Source organism: Microcaecilia unicolor, chromosome 3 (genome assembly GCF_901765095.1).
Source record: "Microcaecilia unicolor chromosome 3, aMicUni1.1, whole genome shotgun sequence".
Classification (NCBI taxonomy): domain Eukaryota; kingdom Metazoa; phylum Chordata; class Amphibia; order Gymnophiona; family Siphonopidae; genus Microcaecilia; species Microcaecilia unicolor.
The window spans coordinates 234,143,204-234,156,483 of NC_044033.1; the positions used below are offsets into that span (position 1 = coordinate 234,143,204).

The 13,280-nt window shown below is 45.1% G+C and overlaps 1 pseudogene; it reads left to right on the plus strand.

Moving 5' to 3' along the window:
* The window catches only part of LOC115464435, a 53,127-nt pseudogene that overhangs the window by 28,855 nt on the left and 10,992 nt on the right, over positions 1-13,280 (plus strand).

A 13,280-nucleotide genomic window follows, 5' to 3' on the forward strand; every position in this document is an offset into this window, starting at 1 on the left:
ACCGTGGATTCTTTAATCACTGCGGTGACTAAGAAAACGGCGTTGCCGGTGGAAGGTGGCACGGCCCTAAAGGACGCCCAAGACAGAAGATTGGAGGCGGCCTTAAGGTCGTCCTTCGAGGCGGCTGCCTTAAGTTTGCAGGCCTCAGTTTGCGGCTCCTATGTGGCCAGGGTGTGCCTGACGATTGTGCAGCGGGTTTCCCCCTCGGATCCTTCCTTGAGGGCTGATTGGCCGGGCCTGGAATCGGGCTTGGCTTATTTGGCAGACTTACTGTATGATGTCTTGAGAGCCTCGGCTAAAGGTATGGCTCAGACAGTCTCTGCGCGGCGGTGGCTTTGGCTGAAACATTGGTCTGCTGACCACGCCTCTAAGTCCCGCCTGGCTAAGTTGCCTTTTAAAGGCAAGCTGCTCTTTGGGGTCGAGCTGGACAAAATTGTGACCGATCTCGGCACGTCTAAGGGCAAGAGGTTACCAGAGGTCAGGGCTCGGGCCAGTGCTCACCCCGGTATCTCCAGAGGACGGTTTCAGGAAGCCCGTCGGTACCGCCCGGGCAAGTCGGGCTCCTCTGCCCCCTCTTCCTTCAAGAGGAACTTCTCCCCCAAGCAGCATTCCTTTCGCAGAGACCGCCGTCCCGGAGGTGCGCCCTCCGGTCCTCCCCCAGGGTCTCGTGCCCAATGACGGGGTCCTGGTCCATGGCCCAGTGCAGATTGGAGGACGCCTGTCCTCGTTTCTGGGCGAGTGGACCAGGGTAACTTCGGACGCTTGGGTGCTGGAAGTCATCAGAGACGGCTACAAGCTAGAGTTCTGCCGACCCTTAAGAGACGGGTTTGTACTCTCTCCCTGCAAGTCTCCGGTCAAAGCTGTGGCAGTGCAGCAGACCTTGGACAATCTGATCCGCCTGGGTGCGGTCGTTCCGGTGCCAGAAAAATCAGCTTGGCAAGGGACGTTACTCCATTTACTTTGTGGTACCAAAGAAAGGAGGTTCTGTACGGCCTATCCTCGACCTCAAAGGGGTCAATCGGGCCTTGAAAGTTCAGCACTTTCGCATTGAGACTCTCCGCTCTGTTATAGCGGCAGTGAAGGCAGGGGAGTTCCTGGCATCCTTGGACATCAAGGAAGCGTACTTGCATATTCCCATCTGGCCTCCTCATCAACGCTTTCTGCGTTTTGCAGTCCTGGGCCGACACTTCCAGTTCAGAGCCCTCCCGTTCGGGTTGGCTACTGCTCCGCGGATCTTCTCCAAAGTAATGGTGGTCATCGCGGCCTTCCTGCGAAAGGAAGGAGTACAAGTCCATCCTTATCTGGACGACTGGTTGATCCGAGCCCCTCTTATGCAGAGTGCGGCAAAGCTGTAGACCGGGTGATTGCTCTTTTCAGCTCCCTGGGGTGGATCATCAACTGGGAGAACAGCCAGCTGCGCCCGACTCAGTCCCTGGAGTATCTGGGAGTTCGATTCGACACCCAAGTGGGCAGAGTGTTCCTGCCGGACAATCGGATTGTCAAGCTTCAGGCTCAGGTGGACCAGTTCCTAGTAGCCTCTCCGCTTCGGGCTTGGGACTATGTGCAGCTGTTGGGCTCTATGACGGCCACGATGGAAGTAGTGCCCTGGGCCAGGGCTCATATGAGACCACTACAACACTCTCTGCTGCAGCGCTGGACTCCAGTGTTGGAGGATTATGCTGTGCGCCTTCCCTTGGACCCAGCAGTGCGCAAGGCGCTGAGCTGGTGGCTGAAGGCAGACAAGTTGTTTGCAGGGATGCCTCTTGTGACCCCGGAGTGGATTGTCGTCACGACGGACGCCTCTTTGACGGGCTGGGGAGCCCACTGCTTGGGAAGGACAGCGCAGGGGCTCTGGTCTCCTGCAGAGGCAAAGTGGTCTATCAACCTCCTGGAACTCAGAGCCATTCGGTTGGCGCTTTTGGAGTTCCTCCCGGTACTGGCGTTGAAGCCAGTACGGGTCCTGTCGGACAATGCCACGGCTGTGGCCTATGTCAACCGCCAGGGAGGTACCAAGAGCGCCCCTCTAGCCAAGGAAGCCATGAATCTATGCCAGTGGGCGGAAGCGAACCTGGAACAGCTGTCAGCGGCCCACATTGCCGGAGTCATGAATGTCAAGGCGGACTTTCTCAGTCGCCATACCTTGGATCCCGGAGAATGGCAGTTATCGGCTCAGGCGTTCTCGGACATCACGAAGCTCTGGGGCCAGCCGAGCCTAGATCTGATGGCGTCATCGGCCAATTGCCAAGTGCCGCGCTTTTTCAGCAGAGGACGGGACCCTCGATCTCTGGGAGTAGATGCTCTTCTCCAACAGTGGCCGACACAAGAACTTCTCTATGTGTTCCCGCCCTGGCCCATGTTGGGCAGGGTACTAGACCGGGTGGCAAAGCATCCGGGCCGGATAATCCTGGTGGGTCCGGACTGGCCCAGACGTCCCTGGTATGCGGACTTGATCAGTCTCTCAGTGGACGACCCTCTGCGGCTGCCAGTGGAGCAGGGCCTGTTGCATCAGGGTCCCGTGGTGATGGAGGATCCCTCCCCCTTTGGTCTTACGGCCTGGCTATTGAGCGGCAGCGTCTGAGGAAGAAGGGCTTCTCAGACAAGGTCATCGCCACTATGCTGAGAGCGAGGAAGCGCTCTACTTCTACTGCTTTCGCCAGGGTTTGGCGTACCTTTGCAGCGTGGTGTGAAGCAGGCTCACTTTCTCCCTTCACTGCTCCAATTTCTTCAGTGTTGGCGTTCCTGCAAGAAGGTCTGGAGAAAGGCCTGTCGCTCAGTTCCCTTAAAGTCCAGGTGGCGGCTCTGGCTTGCTTCAGGGGCCGCCTGAAGGGTGCTTCCCTGGCTTCGCAGCCAGATGTGGTGCGCTTTCTCAAGGGAGTTAATCACCTGCGCCCTCCTCTGCACTCAGTGGTGCCTGCGTGGAATCTCAACCTGGTGCTAATAGCCTTGCAGAAGCCGCCTTTTGAACCCTTGTGGAGGGCATCTCTGAAAGACCTGACATTGAAAGCAGTCTTTTTGGTGGCTATCACTTCAGCCAGAAGAGTTTCCGAGCTCCAGGCACTCTCATGTCGAGAGCCTTTTCTGCAGTTCACTGAGGCAGGAGTGACTATTCGCACAGTGCCTTCCTTCCTGCCCAAGATTGTTTCTCGCTTCCATGTGAATCAGCAGCTCTGTCTCCCTTCCTTTCGTAGGGAGGACTACCCAGAGGAATACTCTGCTCTCAAATATCTGGATGTGAGACGAGTCATCATCAGATACTTGGAAGTGACCAATGATTTCCGGAAGTCGGATCATCTGTTTGTCCTGTTTGCAGGTACTTGTAAGGGTCTGCAGGCTGCTAAGCCTACAGTGGCAAGATGGGTCAAGGAAGCCATTGCAGCGGCTTATGTGGCCGCGGGGAAGGTGCTGCCTATCCAGCTGAAGGCTCACTCTACTAGAGCTCAGGCGGCCTCGATGGCAGAGGCCGGGTCCGTCTCCTTGGAAGAGATATGCAAGGCGGCAACTTGGGCATCGGCCCATACCTTCTCCAGGCATTACCGCTTGACTGTGGCTGCTCGGGCGGAGGCCCGGTTTGGAGCTTCAGTGTTGCGGTCAGGGATTTCAATGTCCCGCCCTGGGTGAGTACTGCTTCGGTACATCCCACCAGTCTATGGATTGATGAGCATGATGATATGGAAGGTAAAATTATGTATCATACCTGATAATTTTCTTTCCATTAATCATAGCTGATCAATTCATAGCCCCTCCCAGATATCTGTACTGTTTATATTCTGGTTGCATTTCAGGTTCAAGTTTAGTCTTCAGTTCCTGTTCAGGAGGACTTTTCAATTGGATTCTTCAAGAGTTGAGACGAGTTTGTGTTACAGTGAGCTGCTGCATTCCTCTCCCCTCCGTTTTACGGGGCTGGATTGAGACATAAATTCTGCCGGCGCTCCCTCCCGCTTCGTGCGGCTGTAGGGCAGCTTTGTACCCCTCCCGCTTCGGCGGTGTTAGGGTCAGTCAGCTCCTCCCGCGGTTGCGGTTGCAGGATAAGCCAGATCCCCCCGCATCGGCGGGTGTGGTGTCCCTCCCCCGCTCCGCGGGGATGAGCTGGACGGATTCCCCTCCCCCACTTGTGTGGGGATGAGCTGGGTTAATTCCCCTCCCCCGTTTCGGCGGTGGTGAGCTGGGCAGAGTGTCCCTTTGTGGGTGTAATTCTCTAAGTGCTGAGTCCTGCGGATGGAGCTTGGATATCGACATACTGAGGAGTTTCCGGCAGCACATGACCACATATAGGGAGGCAAAAGGATTGCTCTCTATCTCCACCTGCTGGTAGATGGACACAACCCACCAGTCTATGGATTGATCAGCTATGATTAATGGAAAGAAAATTATCAGGTATGATACATAATTTTACCATATGTTTCAAAAAATAGTTGCTATGACCTCTAGCGGCAATCTTGCACTGGATGCTTTTTCTTTTATTGCCTAGATCCAATGTATATCACAAGAGAAAAGAAGGTGCTTGCTTGTAATGTGCAGGGAAGGCACAACAGAAAGAAGAAGGGCACAACCAAAACTTAGATACTCTTGCTAGAAATGCAAAAATGCTGTCCTAATTTAATCCGATAACTCTCTGGATACCAATGCTGAATATCAGCCAGCACCCATATAACTTCTGACAACTAGTTTAGGCTCGGATATTCAGTGCTGTACCCAGTTAAGGGCCAGCAATGAATTTCAGGACATAATTCAGCGACTGCCAGCATTTCAAGAAATGCTGACTGATGCCAGCTGAATGTTGACCCATGAGTTTGTATGTTCTTAAAATATGCATATAGAGAATTGACCAATCTTTTTCCCTCATAAGCTTTCAAAATAGATACACCGGGGCTGGTATTCAGACTGCAGGAGGTAGCAGGGCTGCCTCCCACAATCAGCACTGAGCCTGGATATTCAATGCCGGGTCATTTTTCTTGTGACCGGCATTGAATATCTGGTTTATTTATGGCTGGCTTCAACTTAATCGGCTAAGTCAATATTCAGTGCTGCTGGTTAAGTTGAAACCGGCCAAAGGCCTGCTATTTCAGCAGCCTAATTTGGCCTCCAAACTTAGCCAGTGATGTGCTGAATATTAGCAGAATCCACTGAATACTAAATGGTAATATTTAGCAGGAGATAGCCGGCTATCTCCTGCTGAATATTGCTGGATAGTCGGTTAAGTGTCATTTAACCAGTTAAATGGTTTTAAATATCGCCAAACTTAGCCAGTGATGCGCTGAATATTAGCAGGTAGCCGGTTATATCACACAGTATAACCGGTTATCCGCTGAGCACCAAACGGCAATATTCAGCAGGAGATACCCAGCTGTCTCCCGCTGCATATTGCTGGATAGCCGGTTAAGTGTCATTTAACCGGTTAAATGGTTTTAAATATCAGGTGGACAGAATGTAATATTGTTTTAAAACAAAAGCTCACCCCTAAAATCAAGTTCATATTGTACATACTCAGTTAAGTATGTATTGTTGCAATAAGTAGTAATAACTGACATTGTTAGTCTCTTTCTTTAGATTCATCATTATCTGAAGAACGTCTGTAGATAGAATGTATTTGGATACAGGCAGCAGATGATGTTTTGTATATTCCTGAGAATCTAGCATGTGATGTTTTTGTTCTTTCCTGAGAAAGTAGCAGAATAGCAGGTGATGTTTGTACATTCCTGAGCAGGTTCACGAGCTGTTCATGTAGAGTTGTTCTTGTAAGCAATGCATGATCATGGTTGTGTAAGCAAAATGTAACCAATAGTAATGATAATACATGTAATATCCATGAATATTCATAGAGTATATAAGAAGGGGATTGACTCCCAAATAAAGAGTTTTTTGCCCAGACACACGAGAGGAGAGTTATTTTGCAACATCTGGTGATCCCCGACGTGATCGGTGAAAACGTGACGTACTTACTACGACTGGAACAGTCAGCGCGCCATTCCTTCTACGGAACACTGTAAGTATGGGGGGAAATTTAACATCATCACATAAACAACATGCACAGGAGCTATATACTATAACGCAAAGATATGGTTCCTCCCGAAATCCAATAACTCTTAAAGATATAGAGCGTTTAATTGAGGAAATAGTTTGTCAATGTCCCTGGTATCCAGAGAAGGGATCATTCGATCCTCAAACATGGGAAAAGATAGGGCAGCAGTTTCGTTTAGAGCCTAGAGTTTCGACTCCTATATTATTGACTTGGAGAGAGATATATTCTACTATAGTAATTCTCTCTTCTGGATTGACAGGCATTACTAACGAAAATATATCCAACAAATTGCCAGGCAAGACCTGGTCTCTTTTACCTCCCGCGACTCTTGGACCTACACCTTCTCCTCCTTCTTGTCGGCTGGCCACCGATATGGGAAGGGAAGAGCAAAACAAAACTCCTGACTTTACTACTACTACCCCTAATAAACCAATTGAAAATATCCAAAACAACAACGCTAATGATAGCGTTATTATTACCAAAACACCAAAGAGCGTAGAACGACCTAGTTTAATTCAATTAGGTATACAGCAAGCACGAAAAAATGGTGAATTCATTTGGAACGATGATCTATGGGATAATTCGGAACCTAATCCTAATTTATACCCAGTTACTAGAACTACAACAATAGAGGCAGGGAACGAAACACATCATGCAGAATGGACTGCTCTACCTTATCAAGTTTTGAGAGAATTACGTAGAGCTATCGTAGAATCAGGTTTAAAAAGTTCATTTGTTCAAGGCATGATAGAAGGGATTAGTAACGGTTACTTAATGACTCCAAAAGATTGGAAAGACCTTTTCCGTATGCTGTTAACTCCTGCGCAATATGTAGTGTGGGATAATGAATATAAGCAAGCAGCACAACTTATCACTGGGACTAATTTGGTGCCTGATCAAATTTATGGATCGGGACCATTTTCAACCCTTGATATGCAAATTCAACAAAACGATACCTGTTTTCAAGCCATAGGCACTTGTATCTTGCGAGCATTTAAAAGAACACCAGAAGGGAATAAACCAACAAAATCTTTTGCATCAATTAAACAGGGTGCAACCGAATCTTACCTTCAATTTGTTAATCGATTGCAGGAAGCTGTAACTAGGCAAATTGATAATCTTGATGCGCAAACAGAGTTATTGATTAAATTAGCCCAAGAAAATGCAAATTCAGATTGCAAAAAGGCATTGCAGACTGTAGCTCATCGCCCAGGAATTACTTTAGCAGATTTATTGAGCGCATGTGCAGATGTGGGGACTCATGGTTATTCTATGAATTTGTTAGCAGGAGCTATACAAAAAGGTAATAAGCCACAGGGGACGTGTTTTAATTGTAAGAAACCAGGACATTTTCGAGCTCAGTGTAGAGCCCCAGGAGGGGGTGCCAACTTTGCAAAAGGACCTTCTCGAAAATGTCCTCGATGTCAAAAAGGATATCATTGGGCCAATCAATGTCGCTCTAATCCAATTAATTCCACACCGCCACCCCCAAAAAACTTTGCTCCGGGTTAACTCCTAACCTCGGTCCAAAGGGAGTGCAAGGGTCTTTTGCTCATAGTACTACTGCTACACAAGGTAGTGCAGGAATTGACCTTATTGCAGCGGAATGTAAAACTGCCATCTTACCTCATGAAGTTTTGGTATATAATACTACCTTTAAAGGACCCATTCCAGCGGCTACTGTAGGTTTAGTATTACCTCGCTCCTCTGCATCGAAGGCAGGTATTCATGTTATCCCTGGAGTTATTGATGCTGATTACACAGGCATTGTTAAAATTCAAGTATGGTCCTCATCACCTTTAACAATTTCTCCCGGGGACTCGTGGGCACAATTAATTATTTTACCATATTTTACAGCACCTATTCCTTCTACTGTCTCTCGTACAGGGGGCTTTGGATCTACGCGACAGGTAAGTGCAGTTTTAAAACCGGTTTCTAATGCACGACCCACTGCTCAATTTTTATTGCAACAAAAGCCCTTTGTTGGTATATTAGATACCGGGGCGGATGTTTCTGTCATAGCTTATAAACAATGGCCTGTGGAATGGCCCATTGAAGATACTTCACATGTGACAGGAATAGGGGGAACTCAGTCAGCCTCCCAAAGTTCTCAATGGTTATCTATTACATATCCTAACGATACCAAGGTTCTAGGACATATTAAGCCCTGTATTTTACAAGTACCCTTTAATTTATGGGGTCGTGACCTTTTGGAACAATTAGATGCATCATTGATCCTACCTGATTAACAGTTCATAAATATGTCTTTTTCTCTTCCTTTGGAATGGAAAACTGACAAACCTGTTTGGGTAGAGCAGTGGCCGATTACCAGAGAAAAACTGTTGATTTTACATCAATTGGTGGAAGAACAATTACAATTAAATCACATTGAGCCTACCAATTCTCCATATAATACTCCGGTATTTGTGATCAAGAAAAAATCCGGAAAATGGAGATTTTTACATGACCTACGAGCTATTAATGCGATTTTAGAACCAATGGGCCCGTTACAATGTGGTATTCCAAATCCTAATTTGATTCCTTATGATTATCAATTAGCTATTATAGATCTGAAGGATTGTTTTTTTTCAATTCCTCTCCAGGAAAAAGATTATAAATACTTTGCTTTTACTGTACCTGTTTACAATAATGCACACCCTACTACTAGGTATTGTTGGAAAGTTTTGCCCCAGGGAATGTTAAATTCACCCACTATTTGTCAATACTATGTTCATCAAGCCTTGCAACCATTTCGTGCCTATTTCCCTCAACTTTTGGTATATCATTATATGGATGATATACTAATTGCAGGGATAACTCTTCCCCCTTCTTGGAAATCTACTTTAATTTCTATCTTGGCCTCCTCAGGATTAACAATTGCCTCAGAGAAGGTTCAAGAAAAGGAACCCTATTTATATCTAGGTTTCCGTATGACTAAAGCTGCAGCCCAACCTGTCGCTCCTCATCTCAATTTACAGTCTCCCACGACATTACATCAATTACAAGAGATTTTAGGAAATCTCAATTGGTTACGTCCCTACTTGAAACTTCCTACAGAATTTTTACAACCCCTGTTTCTCGCATTAAAAGGTCATAAAACACCTGCTGAATTAATTACACTCACTGCATCGCAACAAACAATTCTGTCACAATTGGATCAAATCTTACAAACAAAATGGACAGATAGACGAGATGCATTTGCCCTTTTTTGTTTTTGCGTTCTCAAAGACCCCACCCACCGACAACCGTTTGGTGTCTTATATCAAGATACAACTCCTCCGAAATTGATAGAATGGGTCTATTTACAGAATACTCTCCATTCTACTATTACACAATGGCCCCAGCAACTAGCCTTGCTGATTACTAAAGCTCGAGAGCGAGCAACATTCATGACTGGTTTCGACATTCTTAAACTCATCATTCCTCATTCTTTGTGGCAGTGGGAAAAAATGATTCAGTTCTCCGACGACTTGCAATTTATTTTAGCCACTTATGTTGGTATTATAGATTGCCACTATCCTAAAGACCCTCGTATACAGGGCACATCCATTTTGCCAATCACTCTTCATGATCCCATTTCTTTACGTCCACTCCCTACTGCTCTCACCGTCTTTACAGATGGTAGTCCCACTCGTGGGGTGGTTACTTGGTACAATCTGAACAAATGGCACGTCAAATTTACCTCTCCACAAACCTCTGCTCAACGTTCAGAGCTTGCTGCCATCATCCTGGCTCTTTCTTTATTTTCAGATCAACCACTGAATCTTATTGTTGACAGTCAATATTGTGCTAATCTTGTCCGTCGCATGCCCGACAGTTATGTATCATTCAAAATGGATGCCTCTTTTTATGCTTTACTGTTAACCCTCCAAGGTTACTTGGAGAATCGCCTTTCTTCTCTCTTTATAGGTCATATCCGCAGTCATCAACCTTTTCCTGGTGGTCTGTCTGAAGGGAATGCTCGAGCGGATCGCCATCTTCATTTTTTCTCCACAGCACACTGCAGTCATGAACTTCATCATCAAAATGCACCTAGCCTAGCTCGCCAGTTTCAAATTTCTTTAGAAGAAGCTAGAGCTATTATCAAAAATTGTCCACAATGTTCCTTTTCAGCTCCTACTACCTTTTTTCCTGGAGTTAATCCTCGTGGTCTGGAAGTTAATAGCCTCTGGCAAATGGACGTTACTCACTTTCCCCCTTTTGGTCAATGGTCTAAGCTTCATGTGGTTGTTGATACTCATTCTGGATTTTTGTGGGTCACTGCACAAAAAGGGGAAACTACATCTCATGTCCGCTCTCATCTTCTCCAAGCTTTTGCGGTCATGGGTGTTCCTAAAACTCTCAAGACAGACAATGCCCCTGCTTATACTTCCACCTCCTTACAGGAGTTCCTGACCCTCTGGCATATTGAGCACCTTTTTGGTATCCCCTATAACTCCACTGGTCAAGCTATTGTTGAACGTGCTAATCGCACACTGAAAACTGCTTTAAGTAATCTGACTACAAAAAAAGACGGTATTCTCCGTCATAGAGTAAGCATTGATGAATGCTTAGCACAAATCCTTTACACACTGAATCATCTCAATCTCATCAATAATCCTGCTACAAAAACTTTTTCTTCCAGATTTGAACAACATTTTCGTACTCCTGCCCCACCTTTATCTCGTCCTTTGGTCATATACCGACAACTACCTTCTGATCAGTGGAGTTCCCCTGTGCCTCTCCTTACCTGGGGTCGTGGTTACGCTGCTGTTCAAACAGATTCTGGCCCGGTGTGGATTCCAGTAAAGTGGGTGAAACCTCATGTCGTGGCATCAAGGTCTTCACAACCCAATTCCCAATTTCACACTCACCCTTCAAGGACCGCAGATGCAAACACGCAAACGGTCAGTGACTCGTCAACCTAATGCTCCTGTTACTTGGGGACAAATTAAAGCCTTGAGTCAACAAGCTACAGAGACTTTAGAAAAAGCTCATATTGAAAAGACTGATGATAACTTCGTAGTGGCTATTATTGCAGCGCTTAATGCTAATTCCATTACATTGCTTCTACTGTGTTGTTGTTTGTACATACCTTGTGGACAGTCACAATTACTTCCCACAAAAAATATTTGGGAAGCGTTTGCAATTTCACTGAACCAAACTGATTTCTGTCTTTCTCATCAAAAGGCAGTTGGAGAAGTTTTGGCAACTTGCCTGATTCCAGTATGTCATGATCCTAAAGATATGCAAAATGATACTTGGTTTTATTCACAGCTTCCTGTTAATTCATCCTATCGAAATGCTTCTTATGAATACCATAATTGGGGAACACAAACCCTGTTGCCGCCTACTTTGGCAATGCATGTGAGAACCAATCAAATAGCTAGTATCAATATGACATGTGCTCGTATGGTTAATTGTACCCGATCAAATTGTGTTAATTTTGGACCAACTTTGTTAAATTGTAGCTCCTACGAAAATGTTTCATATATTTATAAATTTACTCATTTACCCCCTGGCTGGTTTTGGTCATGTGGAATGTATACCTTTAATTATATTCCAGCTAATATATCTGATGGTACTACATGCTGTCTAAGTCGACTCACTATGGTACTTCCCAGTAAACATATTTTATTTTCTAACTCCTCACATATGCGATCCAAGCGTATGACCCTTGCTGCCAATTGCAATGATAATGTTAAATTTCTGAGTCAAACTGAATATCTGGCACTTGCATTTTCATTAATAGGTGTCCCTGCATTGGCAGCGGCAAATGCAAAAAATATTCGTGAATTAGCCTGTTGGGCAATTAAATCAATCAATGCAACCTCCACTGCTATTAGTTTACTTAATGCTGAGCAACAGCAATTACGTCATGGAGTTTTACAAAATCGAGCAGCCATTGATTATCTTTTATTACTTAACCATCATGGTTGCGAAGAGTTTCAGGACATGTGCTGTTTTAATTTATCTGACAATTCAAAGGCCATTGACAAACAATTAGCTTTCCTACGGAATTTAACTACTCATATTACTATTCATAATAACCTACTCTCTGATGTATGGGATCAATTGTGGCAATGGATCCCTTGGACCTGGCTCCGCCCTATTATCCAGTATTTAGTCATTGGTATTTTTGTTTTCACTATTTTTTGCTGTTGTATACAATGCATTCCTAACCTTTTTTCTTTATGTTTTCCTCGTCCATTCGCTCCAACACGTCACTCTGCTCAATATGTTTATAAGCTATTACAAACATCTCCACCTCCATCTCCAGCTGGCACACCACGGAGATTTCATTAAAAAAAAAAAAAAAAAAAGGTGGAGATGTAGATAGAATGTATTTGGATACAGGCAGCAGATGATGTTTTGTATATTCCTGAGAATCTAGCATGTGATGTTTTTGTTCTTTCCTGAGAAAGTAGCAGAATAGCAGGTGATGTTTGTACATTCCTGAGCAGGTTCACGAGCTGTTCATGTAGAGTTGTTCTTGTAAGCAATGCATGATCATGGTTGTGTAAGCAAAATGTAACCAATAGTAATGATAATACATGTAATATCCATGAATATTCATAGAGTATATAAGAAGGGGATTGACTCCCAAATAAAGAGTTTTTTGCCCAGACACACGAGAGGAGAGTTATTTTGCAACAAACGTCCATTTTAAAAACATTCTAGGTGAAAACATCTTTTTTAATGAGAATGGTGACCTTGCCATTGGATATGATATTATAAATCTAGTCTTTCTACCCAATGGGACACAGGTTAATGAAATTGTTGGAAGTTTCAACCCTTGCAAACCCCTAGGGCAGGATTTCACCATCAACGAGAAGGTGATCGTGTGGGACAAAGCGTTCACTCAGGTCAGAATTAAGATTAGAGCACAATAGAAGACTCTGAAATGTACAGGATCATGTATGTTTTGTGAAATGATGAAAGGAACAGCTGCTTTGTGATTAGCTGCCTAAACTTCTGACTCATTATAATATAACAGAGCCACAAACTGTTAAAATTGTTGAAAATAATAAGGGAGAGAATTTGTTCCATGGAAAATGTCACGTAGAACTCCATCCCTCCACAGATTGAAACAACCTTTATATGTGTTTTTCCGGCAGCCAGTGGACTGGTGTTGAGAGGCTTCTAGACCGTCATCATTCAGTCTACTGCTTTACATTACCATTTCTCTCACTCAAATCTGACACAAAGAAAATGGAATGCAATGCTTGGGGTGTACTTTCTCTTGAAGACCATTTAAAATGACCAATTAGGGCTTCATATT